Here is a 13,988-nt window from a genome sequence, read left to right as displayed (position 1 = left end):
AGCACCATCTATAAATCAACACCTCTCCCAAGCCTTGATTCCACCATCAACCTTACATCCTCGGTAAGGTAAATGATTTAGAGAGAGGCATTCTGCATTATTTCCAAACGTTATTTCTCTTCCCTCCCTTTCCCGCTGGCGTGAGAAGCCGTGGGCCAGCGCGGGCGGCCCGTCCCCGCGGGGCCGGGGCCGGTCCTGTCCCTCAGACGGGCGCAGCTGCCTCACCGCCCCGGCTACTTCTCCAACTCTGCCGAAAGCTTCGCGCCTCAGGGCTCAGCCGCCGCCCTCCCGCGGCTCCCGGCCGCCCCGGGGCCGCCTCGCCCCGGCTCGCAGCCCCTCAGCTCGCGCCTCCAGCCCGCGCTGGCGGTCGGTGCGAGGCGACTTGAGGCGCGGCGGCCGGTAACGCGCCTGCGCAGATCTCCCGGGCATGCTCATTAACAGCGAAGGAGCTGAAAAGGGGAAAAAAAAAAAAAAAAAAAAAAAGAGAGAAAGAAAAAAACCCAAAAACCCACCCTGAAAGCGAGCGGCGCCGCTGACACTACAGCCGCCAGAGAGGAGCGGCGGCGGTGGCAGCAGCGGCGGCGGGGCTACGCCGAGCCCGGCCCCGCTTCCCCTCGCGCCTCGGCTGCTCGCAGCCTGACGCGCCGCCTCCGTTCGCGGCGGGTCGAGCCGCGGCAGCAGGAGCCGGCGCCGTCCCTCAGCGGGGCGGAGGGGCCGGGGCGGGCTGCGGGGGAGCCGCGAGGCGCCAGCAGCGGCAATGTGGATTTATATTCGCCCGCGCCGCAGCCGCCGGGGAGCGGGGCGCGGGCACCGCACCTAGAGGCGATGGGAGAAGCCGTCGGCGGGGCTGAGCCGGGGCGCTGCTGAAAGTTCAGCCCGTGGCCGCGCTCGGTAAGTTTTGCTGGGGACGCGGGAGCGGCGCCGCAGGCGCCCGAACTTCGCCTCTCGCGGGGTGCGGGCGGTGGCCGTGCCGGGGCGGCGAGGGGGGGTGCCCGGCCCCGCCGCGGGCGCCTTGCCCCGCCGGAGCGGGAGCCACCGGGCGCTCTCAGAGGGCTTTTGGGTGGGTTTTTCGGATTTGGGGTTTTTTTTTTTTTTTTTTGTGAGTGCCTCTGGGTGCGTATGTGCGCCCGCCCGTGTGCGGCGGAACCGTGCGGGCACCGCGCGGGCTTGGCCCCGCCGCCGGCACCCGCGGCCGCTGCGCGCGCGAGGGGCGCTCGCGCCGTCGCCCGGCGGAGGGGCTGCGCGCGGGGCCGGGGCACCCGCTCTCCTCTGCCCGCGGCTGCCGCGCGCTGGCGCTCGCGCCGGGCGGCGGCTGCTCCCCGTCCGCGGCTGAGGCGAAGCGGGGCGGCGGCGGCGGCTCCTGTGCGCGGCTCTCCGCGGGGGGCGGCCGGGGAAAGGCGGGGCGCCGCGGCTCCGCGGCTGGCGGCTGCGGGAGCGGTCGGGCCGCTCCGGTGCAAAAAACCCCGGTGCGCGCGGGGGTGCGAGGGGTCTGCCGGGGCAGCGGCCGCGCGCGCTCCCCGCTGGCGGACGGGGCTGCCTCGTTTCTCGCTGCTTCTCAGACGTCATCTGTCAGATGTATATTTAGTCCGTTCTCCTCCCGTCCGTGGGATCCGGGAGTCGCTGGGTTCGGGCACGGCGTGCGTGCAGCCCTGGTACCGCTGTGCTGCTCTCGGGTGTTGGGTTTTTCCCCCCAAATACCGCACAGCTGTAGCGCGTGGCCGAGGCTTTAGGCTTGTCGGTGGGTGCTCGGGCTGGCGGTCGGTACCGCTGTGGCGCGCAGAGAGGTCCCTGCTGCTCCGGTGTTAACTGCGTGATCTTACTGTGTTAAATGTCAGCACGCTTACCTTAGCAGATGTGGGGTTTACATGTTCTAATTCTCAAATCCATGGCAAGAACTTCTTCCCTACGCTCCCCCCCCGCCCTTCTTTGACTGAAATATATGCTCCCGTTTCAGACTGTGCAATAGCTACTTAGTGATAGTCTTTAATTGATTGTGTTCGTAATATCCAAAGGTTGTAGATACCCATCTTCATTGTGCTGATGCTTCGCTGATAATTAACGAGCCAGATACCCTCTACTATGGAAATAAATATCAACTGTCCGTGTGGTGGGGCAAGCATCTCAAACATCTACTATATCTCCATATGTTTTTGCAGTAACAAAACTCCACCACTCCTAGTGCCTGTATTTTAGCTGTTAATTGTGAAGCTTAATGTAGAGCAATCTGATATTTGAAGTACGGAGTTCCTGCTGTTGTAGAGACCGCTGTGAATCACAAATAGCAAGACAGACTGTAGTAGGGGAAGAGCTATCCATCCGAAGGTGAGACCCAGCCCAATAGTTTTCCTTCTTTCTTGTCCATAGTTTCTTTTCAAAGCTTATTTTATGCATGACTTGCAATGCTATGGGCTAATTTCAGAACACTCCTCCTCAGATGAAATACAGGGTTGTTAATAAACTAATTGCTGTTTTCCCTATAGATATCATATATTGATAGTATAAAATCATCAGAAGTTGTTAATGTATTTTTAATGCAACTGTATGTTTTGGGGGTTTGGGCTTGTTTCAAGAACTCAAATCTTTTAACAGCTTGGGGATTTAGGAACCTTTGTGGGTGTTGCCTTTTTTGTTGGTGGTTTGGGTTTGGTTTTTTTTTTTTTTTGGTTTTATCAGTTTTGTTTCAAGGAATGATTAGAATTTTTCTGAATAACACGTTCCCAGTAGGTTTTGTTCTATGAATGTCTGATCTTAAAAAAACCCCACAAAACTACAACAGGAAAACTAAATTTCAGATACTTAAGTAAAAGTATTTTCTTTCACAGAGAAAAGTGCCTTCCATTTGCCAAATTTTAGATATTTAAATTACATATATAAATCAAAAAATAGAAAATTCTTATTAAAAGCAACTCTTAAGAATGTGGGAATGCAAATTACTGCTCTTAACATCTCAAGTAGTCAAATGGGGAAGTAAATGAAAACATTGTATAAAAAAGCCACTGAAATGTATTCAGATTTCTGTATAAAAGCAATGTCATGTGAGAAAAGAAAGAGAAATCTATTATTGCTCATTTGATCATTGACCATAAACTATGGCATCATAGTTTAAGATGATAGTCTTTAAAACTGAGGAACCGACATGGTTGCTTAACACATGTGCCTGTAGTCACGTGTGTATGGAGATATGTAACATTTTTGCTCTGCAGTAATGGGTTAGGAATAGGTAAGTGTGTACTGTCTTCTTTTCATTGAGGTAAGAAATTCTGAGGGTTGGCGCTGGTGTCAATTGGAGCAGGCAGGACATTGTTTCAGTGTGATTCCTGAGGTCTAAATGGTATGGATTGAATTTTTAACAGATCTTAATCTGAAAAATGTAAGAAGAAAAATGTTGTTTATTTCATCATTACCTTAGGGCTTTGGTTATGGAAAAACTGTCCTCTTCATTTCTTCAAGAATACATTTTGTTCCCATTTTACAGACTGGGAGAATGGTGTGTGCCCTTCCTTTGCTTCAGCTGCAGTGACTGTCAGTATCACACAACAACTGTAGTGGGACTAGAGTTTAAAATGTTTTAGAGATCCAATATTAAATTGGTGATGGCGCTATGCTTGAAATTCAGGAGTTTCTGATTTCTTGTCTGCTACTTGCTTATCTAGATTTGTCTGTTCATTACATTTCACAGTTTCAGCACAACTGACTTAATGTTCAACACCGTGTAACTGTAAAAAGCGTCAAGTCAAAGAGAGTTCAATTGCACTGGCTGCGTCTTGCTAATATGTAACAGTCTACTTAGGTGCTACTGTCTAGCCAGTCCTTTGACAATATATTTAGGGTCAAATTAAAGCTGAAAATACGAAGTGGTCGTGGTGGTGTTAGCTCTTTTAAACAGAGTCTTAGAGTTTTAAGAACAGCATATGTATGACTGTCCTTTATGACTTATAGAAATATGTACGTATACATTAAAATCATTAATATAAGTAGGTTTTCCTAATGAGAACCTCTCTTTTCTAAAAATTATTTCAGTAAAATATTGAGGACACCCAAAAACTCAACTCTGCAAAAACTTACTAAATATCTAGTGGACTAATCTACGCTGAGAAACAAGTCAGTTTCTTTACTACTGTATTTACTGTTTTAACAGAATATATCTGCAATCTGATTAAAAGATACTTAAAGCTACCTTTGTTTTTTTAATACTGTTTTTCTATTACAAATTTAAACTTTAGTATATTGAGTATATTATTGAAAATAAGTATTCTTTCTTTGTTTTCACTCTGTTGTACTGCTCTGTTTTATTTGAATTTCTCTATTTAAAAGAACAGAAATCACATATATTTGATATTAATCTTCTTGGCTGAGTCCACTGTGTGAGTGAATTCACACTCTTGTTGAATTGTTTCCTACTTTCTAGTACAGAATTCTCATTTCTGAGTTTTGAAAAACATGTAGTGTAAGATTGGAGGGACGAGATTGCTTCTAGTTAGTGTTGTCTGTATTAAAATTAAAATGACTGTATTGAATTGAGCTTACACTGGCTTGTTGCTTTGGAAGCCTTCACTCAGCAGTGCTTATTTTCTGTAGCCTTAATGAGCAATTACTGCACTCTTCCAGTTCAGAGCCTCTTTTAAGTAGATAGTACTGCTTGTTCCAAATTACAGATGTATTTTTTGGTTTGCTTGTAGGCTGTTGGCATTTTTGGTGTTTTGGTTTGTTTGTTTTCCTGAATGCAGAGATGTGTTTGCTAAGGGTTATGAGGAGTCCATAAACTCTTTTTTTTTTTTTTCTTTATTATTTTTAAAGACAAGGCATTTGAGGTTTTAGGTATAGCGTTCTGCTTTTATACAGTGCATGCCTGTGTCTTACCTGTACAGTTCTTTCTGTCTGTATGAACTTCAATCTTAAACAACTGACAACATTTTGACATATTTTAAAGAATTTGTGTTTCTGTTATTGAAATGTTGGATTTTAGATCCGAAAAGGGTTGTAAGCAAATAGTCTCTTCTGTAACTGTTTCAGGACTGTAGATAGATTTGGAACACTATTTTGGATGACATTTTCATGCAATTGCTCTTGCATAATTTTCTACTCTAAGGGATAATTGGTTTATGCATAATTTTGTTCATATGCATGTTCACAGACTGCTGCATTATGATGGGGTTGCAGGGCAGTGTGTTTTATAGCAATGCAACTTTTAAAGAAACTTCTACTAAAAGAGGGGTCTCTTGGGACTTAAGTAGTCCTTAATGAAATACTGGCTGCAGTGTGTGCGTGTAGTGTATTTGCCTCATCTGCCAAAGAGTTTTGTGTTGTGTCATATTAACTACAGAAACTTAGTGAGAACAGAGTAATTCAGGAGTAAAGATTTTCAGACGGCATATGTGACTGTGAGTGCATTGAGTTTGCTTTGAGTAGTGTATCAATAACTTGACCACTCCTTTTAAGGGTATTGTTATTAAATAATACCATTACTTTTTCTAATGATAAATCAGTGTTAATGATTGTAAACTGAATTTTTTGTTTTTCTAATAGAAGAACTTCAAGAAGTGGAACTTTGCAAGTTCCACACATTTCCATGGTAATGGGTGGTGGACTGTTGTGCTTGATAGATAATACAAACCTGGGAGGTGGTTGACTGTCCTACTCTCTGTTTCCTCATACCAGTGCTCTGAGCCTATGGAAGATGGTTCCAAAAGGTGGTAACAGTCAACAGCAGAGTAGGGAGTATGATGGTTTTCATGTACCGGTTGGAGGAGTGAGACTTTCTTGCCCCATTTTTGTGGAATAAGAAAGATTGATGGAGGTTGTGTTGCTTATCTGAAACATCACAGATACCTTTTCTAAAAAGCAAACTACTTTTCTCATAACACACGTTTTTGTTACAGAAGACACTTTCTTTTTCAGCTACTTTGATGTGTTATATGATTTTTCTGATTTAGCTGTGCAGCCCATTTTGTTTCTGAATTCATTTTTTACACAAGTTATTGGCCAACTATTGGACCAGAGAGGTGTCACTGGGAAAGAAACAATGCAGAAGCAGCATTCCTGGTTACGGGCTTCCTGATGGTCTGGATACAAGCCTTCCTGCTTGTTCCTATAAGCCATCCTCAGCAGGAATATCTGTTACTCCTCAGATAGAAGTTTCCTCTTTCAAATTCTGTCTTCCACACGTGCACCACTAACCATAGAGCCTTTTCACCTCTGAAGACAGTACTGCTTTCCTATAGATGGGTATTTCTGGTGCGCCTATATCACCAAATTATTTCTTGCTCCAAACAGCTGCTGTGTTTTCCTGACTTCGTTCTCTGACATATTCACAGTTTTTCCTGTTCCTTTTCAGATTCCTCTTACTCCCACTTTTGCACAGCTCTTAGCCCTTCCCATTCACAACATGTGAGAACCATGCTTACAGGTCTTACTCTGTCATAACCACCTGATGTGCTCTATAAACCCTAACAACTAAATGTCCCTCACCCTCTGTACATCCAGGTTATAGATGCACCTATGAGCTGACTTTAATTTCGTTTTCATCCGTTTCTCCCAAGCTCTTTCCTCAGAGCTCCCAATTCATCCAGAATTTTGTCTGCTTTTCTGCAGGGCTCTGTATCATCGTGTTGAGCCCTTCTGTTTTGTGAAGTCCAGTGAATTGAAATCTGTGTTGTTCTGATTTCAGCTGCTTTTTCACAGCTTTGATCTTGCTCATCATCAGCCTCCCCTTACCTCCACTTACTCTCCCAGAGGTAAGCCTTTCTCCATGCTTTTACCCAGATCTGAATATGGAAAGGAAGAACCACCCTTACTGCATTTTTTTACTAAGGAAGTGCATATACCAGGTTCTCTAATGTTAGGTTGGTGTTGAACTGAGAACTCTGGTTTTGCAAGCTTTAGTCTTTATTTCCCTTTCCCTCTTCTTTATTAGTACTTCAGCTCCTACAAGAAAATTCTATCGCACCCATGCAAAATACAAATAATTCTCTTTGATGTAGAGCCCACGCTGTGCCCTCAACTAGTAAAATAGCATTTAAATGCATATCTTAATATATTTTTCTTGTTTAAGTTTGTATTATTAACTACTTTTAAGTGACAAACAACTGGTAGTAGGAGTAATGACTGGTAATGTTCTTTCTTTCTTCTCCTTATAAGTAGGCAGTTACAAGCGTCAGAGTTTGCACCTAGATCTTCCCTCACCTAGGACAAGATGGCTTTTACAGCATGTAGCCTAGCTACTTTTATCAGGAAAGATGTCCTGGATTGTGTACGAAATGGAATTTTGGTCATTGAAGTTTTTAGATTAATACATGGGGACTGCATTTGGATACAACTATCTGCAAAATTTATTCTGTGTATTGCTGTAAAACATGCCTCTTGCATTTGTCCAAATGATTTGGTGTCCACAAGTGGTGGCGTTCCTTATCTGCACGATGCATTTTCATGTATGTTTGCTAGAATATGAGACCTTACCTCTATTACAGTGTAATCAGCTCAAATGTTTGGAGTTTTATCAATCTGTTAGCTGTACTGTGGATTTCCACAAATTCCATACATTTCAATAAATCAGAGTAACCATGGACTAAATGTCTTTAAAGAGTACAAGAATAGATCTTAGTAGTAAGCAACTATTTTGGTTATTAAAAAACCCCAAAGATGTAGCATATGAAGATGAGTGTGGGAACTTTACTTTTACCTCTGTCTGTTGTTTGAAACTTGCAGTACTGTTCTGAGAATTAATGTTTTGGTAATGCTTATTAAATAAGGTGTTAATTAGAGGAAATGGGCCAATATCTCATAGCTGTAAATAGGCATTTTATACTGATGTAGCACCTAGGTGGAAACATGCTGCTGATTCCATGAATGAAGTCATACCATGTGGTTCAGCAGAGGATTTGGTGCTGGTTTGCTTGCCTAAGTAACAGTTTGAGCAGGGAGTGAGAGGGAAGGGATGTCTTTCATCTGAACTTTTGTAAATGTAGATGGATAGTCATCATTTCTATGACATGCTTTGCAATTTTATTGTATAACTAAAGCAGATTCTTATCTGCAGACATACTGGAGGGAAGAGTTAAGATGAATATATTCAACTATAATTTAATTGTGCAAGCTTTTAATGTTTCATTAACACACTTTAAATAAAGTTACATTGTCTTTAGAAATGTTAGGTTAAATTGGCTGCTTAGATTAAGAGGCTTTTAAGTCTATAAAGCACAATAATTTTACTTATGGTCAGCAGCTTTAGCAATCACCATAAAATATACCAATTGTTTTAATTTCAACAGACTAAGTTGTCAGTTGATAAGTAGTCAATAGTAAGAAGAAATTGCATTTTAATGTTGCTCATATTCGGTTCATATTTTTGTAGTTGATTATGAGTTACAAAATTGAATTTTGAAATCACAAAGCATATATGAGCTGTATTGAACTGCTCTGAGCAATTCATACTAAGCTTTCTAGAGTAGCAGCTAAAGACCATGGGAAATTGTTTTCTATGTTGATGTTACCATTCCCAAATGCAAACCTGTAACGTACATGAGAGATTACTGTAAATTCCTGTACTGCTGTTTTGAGACTTCTTTTAGATAATATATCAACGAGGTCAGTGCTATTAGCAGTTGAGTTATGTTGGGTATTTTGCTTGTCAGTTTGCTCTTTTTTAATGGTGAGCATGGAAGCTTCATGGGATTTTTTTTGGTTTTACAGGTTTTTAAAATAAAAATAAGTGTTAGAAATAAGACTTATCTTATGCACCTCCAGATAAGAGAAAAAACTATTCAGTCCATTGGTAAAACTAGGGAAAGGTACCTAATTTTCTCTTTTCTTGTTTGCTTGTTTCTTTTTTTTGTGTGTGCTTTGTTACCGATGTCTGCTCTGCAGAATGCAAATATGGTCTATCTTTAAAGATTATAGAGGGAGACAGATAGATGTGATATCCTACATCCAATGCAATCTCTTTATCTTAGAATTTGTAATAGAACCAAAACTAGGAATGATTGAAGATTATTTCATGAGCAAATGAAGAAATTGGGACTGAGAAGCACTACATTGAATGATGTAAAATGAAAAATTCTAAAGAGTTTCTTAAAATTTCTTTTAGCTTATTTCTAAAGAAGAAACATTGTTTTGACATGAACAAAGAAAAGAAACAAATTGTCAAATTCTGTCAAAATTTGCAGATTTTTTTTTTATCAGTGCCAAACAGTATTATTTAGTGATGAAACTATTTAGCTAAATGATTGCCTAGCTCAGACTCCTAGCCCTGTTTTGCAATAGCAAACAAAAGAGCTTTAAAATGAATCTCCTAGGTATTAATATGTGTTTTATTCTTACTACAAAATGTATTTACTGTCTTTATATGTGTGTACATGAGCTGTTACCACATCTAATGCATGGTAACCCATGTGTGGTAATCTAATGGAACCGTATCAAGCTATAGCTTGTAAATCAGCATCACAACAATTATCTTCAAGTAAATGTTTCTAAGCTTCTCAGGACCTAACTAACTGAATCCAATCATAGAAGATTTAGGAAATGGATATATTACAATCCCAAAAATGATTTTGAATGATTTAGTTATTGATGTGAAATTGTTGACCATTATAGTAAAAAAAAAAAAAAAAAAAAAAAAGTCAGTGCTTCTGTATGTGGTGCCATTTGTTTGCTGTGCAAATGAATTGTTCAGAGTGAGGGGTTTTTTTTGTAAACTACTTTTTAATTTTGAAATATTGCCCTTGAAATAATGAACAAATGAAAACAGTTTGTTTTCATGAGACCAAACAGGCTTTAATGTAGTTTTGTTTTTTCTTTAAAGGCCCAGTCCTGATCTCACTGACTGGAGTTACAGGATTTTCTGTCTTTGAAATTAGTGAAAATAGGATAAAGTCAGATTGTAGTTTAGCAAAGATTGGTGTAAGCAATTTTACATATAGTAGTTGCTGTTCTGTTTAGCTGCTTTACCGCTTAAGAAAAGGAGATGCGGCATTTGCTTTGCCACCTTTGCTTTGCTTACCTTTAAAGTTCAATTATAATCGCAGTGTACAAACTTTAAATTTTCCAAGATTTTTGTGCTCCTCTCATAAGGAGCTTCTCTCTTTTTTACAACTTAGGTATGTAAAACCCATGCAGAAGTTACCAATAAATATCACAATGTAAAAGTAGTAAGGGGAATTTAATCCACTGTTGTTGATTTCAGTGTTTTAGTACAGTCCTTTCTAATGAATAAATACATTTTTTAAATTATTTGAAATAAAATACCATGTTTAGAAAAAATTTTTTATTATGTAGGGTTATATGGAATCCTAAGTGGACACGTATTAAAGTAATGCTATTTTTCCCTTATAGAGGTTGATTTAGTCTTATGGTATATTGATATGGAAAAAGTATAGCAGGTTATCCAGTCTGTCATTCATTACCAGCGCTATGTTTATTTCAATATGAAGCTGGTTTGTCATTGACATGACTGAATGGAGATGCCTCTAGAGAAAAAAAAAAGCTCTGATTCAGTCTAGCTACTATGCAAATCTATGAATCTGTAGTAAGAGCTGATCAACCAGCCACCAGCACATCAGCCTTTCTGATAATTCTGCCAGGCCAGCACTATGTTGTTGAATGCTTTTATATCTTCAGAGTTTTCCAGTGATGCTCACCAAAAGCTTCATCTTCATTTTACTACGTAGATACTTATTTGGAAAGATTGAGCATCTTGCTGAAGCACTGATAAGTGGCATATTCAAAGTTTATTAAAATCAGTTAGAGGTAGACTTGCCCACCTCTCCAACTTACCAACTTAACTAACTTTTGATTGTTTCTTGGCCAAGGGTACAGCCTAGTAATATTTGGCTGAACTTTTACATATGCATGTAAATATTCCCTAGTACAGTTGTAGCAGGTTTCAGTAACAATGATGGAATTGTGAGTGGTGTTTGCCTTCTTCAAAATGAATATTCAATATGTTGCATCTTAATATTGTTCTGCTTTCAATGAGTCAAACAATTAGCTAAGAGAGACATATAAATGTGGAAAGAGTAAGTTGGTCTCCATGAATGTAACTAGAGGGAAGTTGTGTTAAATGGTACTTCCACTGGAAGGAAAGTAAGGTTTTGATGCTGCTTAAGTAAAAAGGAGATACTGGTTATATTCTTATCTTGGCACTTCAGATAAGTCTGTACTTGATAATCTCCTATTGCATTTCACGGTGAGGAGAGCATGCTTAAATGAACAGATTTCAGTACTCATTCATCTTTGCCTATGGTTGAAACCACATAAATATTAATTCCTTAAGAAAAAAAATCTTTACTGGTAGGCTTAAAAATAATTTCATGTGGATGAAGCTAATGTCTACTATTTCCATCTAACTTTAGAAAAGCTTCATTTTTTTTATTTGTTGATGTTTTGGTGTTTTCTGTATGTTTAAAGGTATTTGCTTGGAAGCCCTCATCCATCTTAAAATTTGGTATAATATAATGTGGAAATATTTATGTAGAAATTATAGCTGCAGTTAACATTATGTAACACAGTAATTTTACTAGTATTTATACTTGATAGGAGATGTAATTTAGATGCTTCTCTGCTTTTTTGACTAGCTTGTAGATGTTACCTTCAGTTCAGTTGATTCACTATATTAAATGCCATTGGCTTTACCTTAATGTACATTTAGTAAATTTAAGAACCTGTTTGAGCAACAAAAAAAGCACCAGAAATGTAACTTCAATGGAAATTGAAATACTAATATCAGTGATACAGGGTTAATTGAATGTCAGGAAAAAATACTACCCAGAGGATGAAAATGCTAACTCCTTTATTTGTAACTTCCACATTGAGAGTAATTTCAAGGTGTTTTAAAAGCTGAAATGACTCTTAAAATCTTGGGGAAAATGCATCCTAAAAATGCAGTTTGTAACTTAACTGATGTTATTACATTTGAACAGAAAATCTGAAGCTTTCTTGAACAATAATGAAACAAGATATAGAAATTAATCTTCATAAAATGTCCCTAAGGGAAAAAAAAAAAAGATGAATTTGTGAGAACTGTTCTGGTGTGCAAGGAGATGAGACATTTCTTGTCTTCCTGTTGCTGAGTAGTCTTGGAGTAAGTTTTGATACTCCTTTTCCTTATTTTCTTGACCCAAGGATGTTTGAATAAGCCTGCCCTTTTCCACAGAGCAGGCATGCTAGTTGAGTTGTTTCCAGTCTATCTGGATTCTGACTTTGTGTCAGAAGAGAACTGAGATGTAGAACACTTAGCTGTTCTCTGTTCTGAATATGGAACTTATTTACACATTGGATTTCTTGCATTCAATTTTTTGGGTATGGAATGGAGCTGCATGTGGAGTCCCATTATGTATTAGCCATGTGTGAATGTGTGGAAACTGAGTGATACTGGTAGTTGTCTTGTATATATACACACATGCAGTTACACTAAACTTAGACTATATGCTCAAATAATAAAAATAATCCAGGTCCAAGAAATTAAATAAAGTGATTTTATATCATAATTCTCAGAAGATGAATACTAGAATGTAGATGTCTATGTTGCTGATTTAAAAATTTGTGTTATGTTTTCAGAACTTTTCACAGACATATGATTGTATTGTGTTTTATCATTACTTATTACTACCATGCCATAAATCATAAAGCAAATATAAATAAGGCCCTTGAAGTGTTAGTTATTCCAGTCTCACTCAGAATGGTTTGGGTTGGAAGGGGCCTTAAAGATCACTTAGTTCCACTCCCCCTGCCATGGCCAGGGACACCTTCCACCAGCCCAGGTTGCTCCAAGCCCCGTCCAACCTGGCCTTGAACCCTGCCAGGGAGGGGGCAGCCACAGCTTCTCTGGGCAGCCTGTGCCAGGGCCTCACCACCCTCACAGGGAAGAATTTCTTCATGTATGTAATCTAAGTCTACCCTCTCTCAGTTTAAAGCTGTCACCCCTCTTCCTACTCCTACACAGCCTGATCAGGAGTCCCTCCCCACCTTTTCTGTAGCCCCTTTAAGCACTGGGAGGCCGCTCTAAGGTCTCCCCAGAGCCTTCTCTTCTCCAGCTGAACACCCCCAACTCTCTCAGCCTGTCCTCACAGGGGAGGTGCTCCAGCCCCTGATCATCTTTGTGGCCTCCTCTGGACCTGCTCAAGCAGGTCCATGTCCTTCTGATGTTGGGGGCCCCAGAGCTGGACACAGAACTGCAGGGGGGGTCTCACGAGAGCAGAACAGAGGGGGAGAATCCCATCCCTCGCCCTGCTGGCCACACTGCTCTGGATGCAGCCCAGGACACGGTTGGCTTTCTGGGCTGTGAGCGCACATTGCTGGCTCACAGTCAGTTTTCCATCCACCAATACTCCCAAGTCCTTCTCCTTGGGGCTGTTCTCAATCCACTCCTCGCCCAGCCTGGATTTGTGCTTGGGATTGCCCCGACCCATGGGCAGGACCTTGCCCTTGGCCTTGTTGAACTCCATGAGTTTCACACTGTCCCACCTCTCCAGCCTGTCCAGGTCCTTGTGGATGGCCCATCCCTTCCCTCCAGCGTGTGACCGCACCACACAGCTCGGTGTTGCTGGTGAACTTGCTGAGGGTACCTCGATCCCACTGTCCATGTCGCCGACAAAAGTGCTAAACAGCACCGGTCCCAACATCCCCCCCCAAGGATGCCACTCATCACTGCTCTCCACTTGGACATCGAGCTGTTGACAGCCACTTTTGAGTGCGACCATCCAGCCAATTCCTTATCCACTGAGTGGTCGATGTGTCAAATCCATATGTCTCCAATTTAGAGACAAGGATGTCATGCAGGACAGTGTCAAAAGCTTTGCAGAAGTCCAGGTAGATGACATCAGTTGCTCTTCGTTATCCATCAGTGCTGTAACCCTGTCCTCTATGTACCTCTAGAAGGCCACCAAATGCATCAGGCAGGATTTGCCCTTGGTGAAGCCATGCTGGCTGTCATCAGTCACCTCCTTATTTTCCATGGGCCCTAGCATAGTTTCCAAGAAGATCTGTTCTACGATGTC

The 13,988-nt window shown here is 41.4% G+C and overlaps 1 protein-coding gene across 4 annotated transcripts in view; it reads left to right on the top strand.

Moving 5' to 3' along the window:
- Positions 1-586: 586 nt before the first annotated feature.
- TENM1 (teneurin transmembrane protein 1) overlaps positions 587-13,988 on the top strand; it is a 346,951-nt gene continuing 333,549 nt past the window's right edge. For all 4 annotated transcript variants that reach the window (XM_074915503.1, XM_074915501.1, XM_074915502.1 and 1 more), the window contains exon 1: positions 587-891. The gene's annotated coding sequence lies outside the window, so the exon portion shown is untranslated. The remainder of the gene's footprint in view (positions 892-13,988) is intronic.

Source organism: Athene noctua, chromosome 11 (assembly GCF_965140245.1).
Source record: "Athene noctua chromosome 11, bAthNoc1.hap1.1, whole genome shotgun sequence".
Classification (NCBI taxonomy): domain Eukaryota; kingdom Metazoa; phylum Chordata; class Aves; order Strigiformes; family Strigidae; genus Athene; species Athene noctua.
This window is presented reverse-complemented; position numbering and strand designations above follow the sequence as displayed.